Consider the following 9,494-nt stretch of genomic DNA (forward strand, 5'->3'; position numbering starts at 1 on the left):
GGGCGCCTGTCGCTGTGCCGGCGCCGCGAGTGAGAGACACAGTTGGTGGCAGAAAAGGCGGCTGCGAGCGGCGCGCGCTGGAGATTGACAGGCAGGGCGTGGTGACGTCAGGCTCCCGGCTCCCGGTGCGAACCCAGCACTCACTCTCCTCGCCAACCCATCCTGCGCCCTCCCCGCCGCACTCCCCTTGCCCCCTATACTATCTGAGGGTCCTAGGACAAGCCAGAGCAGTCACCTCCAGTCCAGAACTTCCAGGAATGGGATGGGAGAGAGACAAAGAGAGGGAGAAAGGAGTGAAGAAGACCCTGAGACCAGGCGGCGAAGAGGGTGAGCTGGGAGAGGAGGGGTGAAGGATGAGTGGCACCTGCCGGGCAGCAAAGCCCAACCTCAAAGATCACCGAGGGATCAGATCAAAAAAGAAACCCCAGAGAAGGGGGAGGTTGGGACAGGGTGTTTGATGGGAAAGTAGCTACCTTTAAAAAAGAAACGCCGCTCCCAAAACAGGAATTATCTGGGAAAAGAAATTCACTTTTTATTTTATTTTATGTATGTATGTATGTATTGAGACAGAGTCTCACTCTGTCGCCCAGGCTGGAGTGTAGTGGCCCGATCTCGGCCCACTGCAACTTCTGCATCCTGGGTTCAAGCGATTCTCCTGCCTCAGCCTCCGGAGTAGCTGGAATTACAGGTGTGCGCCACCACGCCCAGCTAATTTTTGTAGAGATGGGGTTTCACCATGTTGGTCAGGCTGGGCTTTCCTGACCTCATGTGATCCACCTGCCTCGGCCTCCCAAAGTGCTGTTATTACAGGTGTGAGCCACCGCACCGGGCCTGAAATCCAGTTTTTAAAAAGGATGTTTGTGGTACATGCTCAGTTGAGTAGAGCCAGGGAAGAAATTCTGAGTTATGGGGAGCAGATAAAAGATGGATAAGAAGGGGACATCTGAGGAAAACAATCTCTTCTTTTGGAGGTTGCCTGTGCAGTTCCTCTCTTTGCCATTATCTTTCTTGAGCTCTACACAGCAGGTTTCACCGTGATCCTTTCTGCCCAGTGTTTCCCCATTTCGGTAGCTGATAGTACCCTTGGAACTTGCACTTTAATTAAAGACCAGGTCTGCATCTTGCTAGAGAAAAGGAAAACAGCAAAATGGGATTTACTTTCTTGGCTTCAGACTTTGCCCTGTTAATTAGTTCCCTATAAAACAAATTACAGGACGAAAATAGTGATAACTCAGCTGCACCAGACTTCAGTAGGCAGGAGTTTTATTTTCAGCCCAGATAAATCATCCTTTTGTTTTAAAGGTGTTTTGTTTTGTCAGTAAGATACGAGTATTAGTCTTCTTCTCCTTCTCTTTCTTCTTTCAGAATGTGCAATAGCTGTACTTGGGCAAGAGCTAAAATAGTTGATGCCATCTGAGGTTCTAAAATAGATGATTGCACATTGGTATGATGGCATTGCACGGAGGCCACAGCCATAATATTCAGGACCACACGGTATGGGAAAAGTGAAAATTGGCAACATTTGTTGCTAGTGCTCCCCCTACTTCTCCCTGTGGACCTTCTCCTCCTTTCACTTTGCCTCTACCTCCAAAGAAGGGAAAAAGATACTCAGACTGTCCATGTATTGGAGGATAAGTTTACCCTAGGTTGCTGCCTTTAAACATGACCCCCAAGTCCAGACTATTCCTGCCTCAATGCAGCCGAACTTAATTAAAAGAACAAAGGACATATGACAGTTCAATTATTTGGTGCAATAGCTGATGTTGGACATAAAGAGAGTTCACATACAATTTATCCATTTGGGGAGCTTAAAAAAATCCACACACCACTATTTTCTTGAACCCAAAACTTGGCTGAAGTTCTAAATTTCTGAAAGGAGCCATTTTGTGTTTCAGTACAAGATTGTCATCTAAGAGTCAAGAATGTTATTTCAGAGCTGTCAAGTGAACTGTCAAACCACTGTAATAGCATGTTAACTGAGGATTTTCCAAATGATCAGATAAAAGCCCAAGGGTAGGAGACTCCTCCTTAATGTCTAAGTATGTTCCATTTTCACATGCCACAGTATAGCAGAAAGTACGAGGTTAAAATTGAACCTACCACAGGATCTCTGAATATCCTTAGGCTTCAACATTACCAACAATGGATTTCTCAGTGATTTCCAGAGGAAGACAACACATGTAGAATCATGCACATAAATGCTGGTTGAGGATTTGTAGACTGACTTTGAGTGATGCCAATTTGTGGTTACCTCTCTTAGATGCTAGACTAGGTCCTGTGTGGACAGGGCATGTTCTTTCAAGCCCCTCCTTTTCTCTCCCATATCCACCCATATTTGGAAGGTAGAAGATGGGAAAGCAAAATGTGTCTGTTTCATCAGTTATGCATGGAAATTAGATGGACTTCTTTACTTGCCTTGCCTATAGCTACTATATAAGCACCTGCCCTTCCAATGGTCTCCTAAAGTGTTCAGCCTGTGAACCACAAGACATTTTCCACACATACCCTAGTTTATGGGAGGAGATTGACACCTTGCCTGAAGCTAGATAAGATCAGCTGTCCTTTGCTGGACTAGTGACCAGATCCTTTTCTGCTGAAAATTTGAACTAAGAAACACTTTAACAATGGTGAGTCAGTGTTGGGCTCTGGACATGAAAGATAGTGATAAATTAGAGCTGAATCACTTGTATGTTGGACCTTGTGTAAAGTGTTTAATCAGAGAAAGCCAACTGCACTGGAAGAAGGAAGCAGATGTGTGAAGAGGAACAGAGATGAAGGAGATCAAATGACCGAGAGGTGAAAGGAGTGACCTCAGTCCCTGAGTGTCTGGTTCCTGGCTCTGGAAGCCCAAATCCTTGATGCTTTGAAATTACCTTTTGGGTCTCTACCACAAACCTTCCTAATCTTCAGCTACCTTAAGTGGGTTTCTATTCTGTGAATCCTTGATAGTTGACTGAAACATACAACCAAATGTACTATTCATCCACCAGCTTGTCTAGTTTTGTTTATATTTTGGGATCTTCAGAGTTTGGCTTCTGATTGGTAGTCACAGATTAAATTCATTGTTGCCAACCCTTTGACCAACTCATCACAGGCTGAGGTGTCTTGTTTCTTTCTATTCTGGCACTTAAGCATAAACATGAGGAAACTTTTCTTGTCTGAGGCTAAACCCAGGAATCACAACCTTTCAACCACAATCTTTCTTTCTCTAGTTTCCTTTGGTACCTCATTCCCATCTCAGCCTAAGCCATCAGTTCTCAATCCTGGCTGCATATTAGAATTATATAGAAAGGTTTTTAAAACTACCCATCTTTGGATCCCTCACCCAGAAATTCTGATTCATTTTGTCTGGAGTGGGTATTTTCTAAAGACTCTAAAGAAAACTCAGGGTTGAGAACACTCATCTAAACAATCACTTTGTCAGTTTAGTGTGTAGTGAAACTCCTGAAACAGTGGATATCTTTTTGGAATAGTTGCAATAAAGAAATTTCAGTGAGAATCCAGCTGTAAGTCATTCAGTGTAATTTCAGGTTTAACACATTGACTACATCTCCTCTTCGGACCTTTAATTTTCCATACACACACAGAACCTCCTTCCTCTCTCAAGATAAAGGCTGGCACTTGGTTCTCTCTTGGCCCTGATGAATTCAATAGTCCCATCAGGGAGCACTAAACTCTGGCTCTGGTTCAGGTTGCCCCGAACCCTTTATTCTGCTGTAGGTTTCAAGATACCTCAGCATTTGCCCCCTTGCTCTGTGCTGATCTCACAGCTGCCTCCCAGGTGTGCCCTCTCCTGGCTCAAGTCCTTGCAAATCAATTCTGTTTTATAATATCAGGACTGCAGCCAGCCAAGCTGTCCAGAACCTTATAAAATGACATTGGAAAGACCCACACTGGAAAGAAATTGTGGTCTCTCTGTCTCTCTCTTTCTCTCTCTCTGGGCATCTGCGTACTCATACACACACACACACACACACACACACACACACACACACACTCCCTGTTCTTGATTCTTGGAGATAAGCAGTATAGTGTTCAACTGGGAAGTGTAAGTCTATCTGATGGTACCCAGGTGCTTATGCTGACATCTCAGGAAGACAGCAAGTGCTTGGTGAGATGTATGAAGCTGTTTATTACGAAAGATTGTTGCTACAAGAGGCAGAAATCACAAAGTGCCACTGAATACACTACATTGTTTGTCCAGATCCATGGTGTTGGATGGAGTGTAATCTTTTGGGGACACATGCCGAGGAAGATGAATTATATTAAAAATATCTCCTTTCTTTCTGTTTCTGCTTGCTCCCAGAGGTGCCTCTCATCCTCAGGCATCAGTGCTCTATGCTACCTACTTCTTCAGCATGTCCAGACACATGGGGGATGTTCCTACCTCATGCCAGGTGTGCAGTCCCCACTCCAAAGGGCTTCTATCCTAGGAGGTCAGCATCAACGATGTTCCCACCAAATTTAGATAAGGAGCAGAGCACCATTATTATCATCACATGTCCACAGGTTGCAGAACACTGCAGAAAAGTTGAGATTTGGAGTTTAATTCACTTAATGAACATTATTTTGCATGAGAAATAAATCATAACATTTAAAGGCATTTTTTTCATAAAGAGTGACAATAACTTTATTGAGTTTATGAAGGAATGTATAATATTACAACTTAGAGCACCAACTTTACTGATTATGAGAATGTTAATGAGAAAGTTGTTTCTATTAGTGTAATTAGTGTATTTGAAAATGAACACAGAGGCAGTCTTCCAATCTGCCATGCCCTCTGCCCTCCATTTTCTTTTCTCTCTCTCTCTTTTTGTGTTTTAATCTGTATTTCCCTGATAACATGTAATGTGGAACATCTTTTCAGATGCATATGTACCATGAGGATATCTTCTTTGGTGAGATGTCTGTTAAGGTCTCCGGCTCCCTCTGCCTTTTTTTTTTTTTTTTTTTTTTTGAGAAAGAGAGACAGTCTTACTGTGTCACCTAAGCTGGAGTCTCTCTCTCTCTCTCTCTCTCTTTTTTTTCAAAAAAAGAAAAGTTTGGGGGTAGATGTGAAGCTTTGTGACATATGTAAACTCCTATCACAGGGGTTTGTTGTACCAATTATTTCATCACTCTGGTGTTAAGCCCAGTACTCAACAGTTGTCTTTTCTGCTCCTCTCCTTCCTCCCACCCTGCACCCTCAAATAGACCCTACATGTTCAAAGTGCTTTGAAGCTCCTTCCATGGGTTCACACTTACTATTTCATTTTATTCTTCAAGACGATTACATGGAGTTTAAGGTTACGATCTTTGCAGGTGGGATAACTGAGGTTCAGAGAGATGAAGTTGTCCACAGGTACACAGGGCACTAGCAGGAGCCTTGAGCTTTGAACGGGTTCATTTCACCAGCGCCGTACTTACTAAAGGCTGCTGTTTGCCAGGGACCGTGACAGGTCCTGGGGCTGTCGATGGAAAGAACAGGATGGTCCTCTCCCTCACCCTTCCCTGGCATGGCCATCAGGCTCCCCCGAGCAGATTTCCCTCTCTTTCTATCCCTGTCTGGGCCAAGAGGGCAAGTGAGGCCTGATGAACCATGCAAAAAGAAGCAGCACTGTCATCATTAACTCTGGCCTCCAGGACACCAGGCACGTGGTCAGGGGTTTCCCCATGTGGTGGGACAGGTGCCTCCCCTTCCCACAGTTCTCATCTCCCCTCAGTTTCCCTGAAGGGCAGGTGAGCAGGGGCTTGGAGTTGAGTAATTCAAAAAAGGTTTTTCTCCATTTCTAGCATAGACTTTTCCCTACCCCACCTTACCCCAATGTTTCTGCTTTGAATGAAAAGAAAGGCTGCCCTTAAACTAGATAGCAAAATTAAGCCAGTCAAGGGCTGCCCAGCACCTGTTTAATCAGACAAATCCACTGTGTACAAGTGACTGACAATCTTGTGGGGAAGCAAAACCAAACATGGATCAAAGTGTGCAACAGTGTGTAGGCAGACTCAAAAACTCAAAGAGGATTTAGCGTGGATAGATGGATTCAAGATAATGGAGGTTGAATTTTTATGACTTCAGTATTACATGAGCAGCATTTGATAGACTGTTTTCTGTTTTTTAAATGTGCTTTGAACAATTAAAGAGAATTTTGAAAGAAAATCATTTCCCAATATTCCCACCAGCTAAACAAGATTGCTTTGCCCCCCAACCCCAAGACTGTAAACTTTTTGAGAGGATGGATCAATTCTAATTAATCTTTCCATTAGTATTATCTGGCACAGAGTAGGTGCTAAATAAATGTCTCTTGAATGATTATTTCCAAAATTTGTCCACATGTATATATATTTCATGTAGGTTTATTGCATAGTGTGCAGTGTACTATACATACAGTTTACAATTCAAATTTTCACATAGTAATAAACGGTATGTTGTTAATATTTTTCTTTTCTTTCTTTTCTTTTTTATAGGGATGGGGTCTCGCTATGTTGCCCAGGCTGGACTCAAATTCCTAGCTCAAGTGTTCTTCCTGCCTCAGCCTCCTGAGTAGCTGGGATTACAAGCATGGCCCACCACACCCAGCTCTTTATTGCCCTTCTTTTTCTATGTTGCATTGTAATTATGTTTTTATACTTTGCCTAGTCATTCATTCAAAAAGCATTTATTGAGTGCTAACTATATGCTATGCATTGTGCTAGAAAATGATGCCAAAATATTGTCTGTATTCAGAGACAAGTAAACAGATTTTATGAGGACAGTGTAATGCATGTTATAAAAGATGTGAATATAAGGGTAATTAGTGCATTCAAGAGACTTTCACCCAGCCTGGAGGAGTCAGAGAAGGCCTCTCAGGGAAAGATGAGTAACTGTTATCTAGGTAAGGAAGACACAGAAGTGTTCCTCCAGGCCGAGGGAGCTTAGTATCCAAAGACTTGCAGTCAAAGAAGCCTGGCACAGGGCACTGAGACTGTGGGTAGTTAATTCTGGCTGGCCAGGAAGACAAACGGACAGGAGCAGAGATACACCAGGTAGGTGGAGACAATTCATGAAGGGCCTCTTATGGCATAGCAGGAGTTGGATTTTATCTTGAAGGTAATGGGGGATCAGTGCCAGATCTCCTTAAGCAGGAATGGTGGATAAAATCAAACTTGGGATCCTCTAACAATTTATGAAGGCCCCACCAACAACTGTATGGAGAATGGATTAGAGAAAGGTAAGAGTGAAGTCAGACACGCCTTTTAGGAGGCTTTTACAATGATCTACTAAAAAAAGGATTATGAAAGCTTAACGGAGGGTTGTAACAGAGGGGATTGGAGTAGTTCATGAATCCTTCAGATATTTTGGACTTATATTAGTTGAAGTATGTCTAGTTGCTATGAAAGATAGTTTCAAAAATCTTGGTGGCATAAAGTACTAGGTGATTGTTTCTTACATGAAATTCAAAGCAGGCCTTTCTGCCAGGCAGGCAGCCTTTCACATTGTCAGCCCGGGGCCCCAGTTCCTTTTATCTTACAGCCCTGGGCTCCTCTATGATCTTGGAGTTTTCAGCTTTTACAACGTTAGCATTTCACCATTCTGGTGGTTGGAGCATGAGCTTGGGGAAATCCACTTGGAGTATTTTATGGGACATGCCTAGGGAGAAAAATACAGATAAAGGGAGAAAACGTATCAAGGATGTCTCCCAGTTTTCAGATATGGTCAGGAATGGGGTTGGGGAGGAGCTAAATTGTTCATGCAATTGTGGACATATGGAGTTTGAGGAAGAACAGCCAAGCAAAGGCCTCCAGTAGGACATTGAATACAGGAGTTGCTCTGAAGCTCAGCAAGGTATAGACTGAAAAAATAGAGTAGGGTATCATATAATAATAATAATAACAATGAGAAGAAGAAGAAGAAGAAGAAGAAGAAGAAGAAGAAGAATAAGAAGAAGAAGAAGAAGGAGGAGGAGGAGGAGGAGGAGGAGGAGGAGGAGAAGAAGAAGGAGAAGAAGGAGAAGAAGTATAGCTAGCACGCATTGAATGTGTAACATTTACTAGGTATGCTATGGGGTGGGTTCTATTATTATCTCCATTTTACAGGAAAGAAAACTGATGCTTAAGAGGTAGAATAACTTTGCCACATGTTTGAAAAGTGAGAAAGTCAGAATTTGAATCCCACATATCTGACTCCAGTTGAAGAGAGTTGATGAACCTAAGTGAAGAGGACCAGTGACAGTCCCTTGGGGAATACTATTTTTACAGGATGGGTAGAGGAAGAGGTAACCACAAAGGATGTTGAGAAGAGCAGTAAGAAAGGCAGGACATATGATGGAATCCCAGCCTCAGTGAGGGAGTGTGGGAGACAAGAGAGTGGGCTGTGGGAATCAGAGGAAGAGTGGTTTCAGGAGAAGGAGAGTCAGAATACACCCTGGGAGGCTAAATGGGCTAAGGTCAAGAAGGAAAAACTATTCACTGAACACAGCAATGAGGATGTTGTTGGTGGCCTTGCTGAAAGCACAGGGCAGCTAGGCTTAAGTGAACGTGTGTCAGTGAGGGGTGAGAAAGGTCAGTGCAGGTGCCTCTAACAAGAAGGTGGGCTTAAAGTGGGAGGGAGCAATAAGGCAGTAGCTAGATAGAGATGTAGGTACAAGGGAGAGCTTTTTGTTGAAAATGAAAGCAACAAGAAAGGAAAAGAGACAGCCAAGTGGCTAAGGTTGATTTCCAGGAGAGGAGGTAGTTGAGGGAGTGAGATGGTGGTGAACAAAGATAGGGAAGGTCTGCAAGTCAGATGGAGAGATTAACCTGAGAAAGCGGGCAGGGGCAGAAGGATGACAAGCACAGATGGGGCCACACATGAAAGTTAAGTAGGGGGCCAGAAAACCAAGGGATTGCCTCCTAATTCATTGCGCAATTGGGGATGAGGACATCAGATAAACATGAGATGGTAAATGGAAGGATTTATTCTCATGGCTGCACAATATTACATTGAGGACACGGGGCACCGTTTAATTCACCATTCCCCTACTGTTCGACATTTAAATTGCTTGTATTTTTGCTATTGTAGATAACTCTACCAAGATTACTTTCATGCACATAATTATTTTTATTTTGCTTGATTATCGACATGAAAATTGTCAGCCAAAGAGCAGAAACATTTTCACGGCTCTTCAAATGCACTGCCAAATTGCTTTTCAAAATGATTGTAATAATTTACAATGACAATAGCACTCTGTGAACATAACAGCTTCTCTGCAGCTTTTCCAGCACTGGGTTTTATTATTTTAAAATAATCTTCCAATCTAATGGGCAAAGTGGTACCTCATTAAAAATTAAATTATATTTATTTGACTACCAATAATATTAAATATTTGTCTTTTTTGTAAGACAATTTCAATTTCCTCTTAGTTGAATGATCTATTCTTTACCCCATCTGTTGGGACCTAATGCTGTACTTGTAGAGCTGATGAAGTCCACTGTAGACAGTAATGCTTTGTACATCCAATTTGAGGGATTTTTTTTTTCATTTTTTCTTTTCTAACTTT

This window comes from Mandrillus leucophaeus, unplaced genomic scaffold (genome assembly GCF_000951045.1).
Source record: "Mandrillus leucophaeus isolate KB7577 unplaced genomic scaffold, Mleu.le_1.0 Scaffold96, whole genome shotgun sequence".
NCBI classification, from domain to species: domain Eukaryota; kingdom Metazoa; phylum Chordata; class Mammalia; order Primates; family Cercopithecidae; genus Mandrillus; species Mandrillus leucophaeus.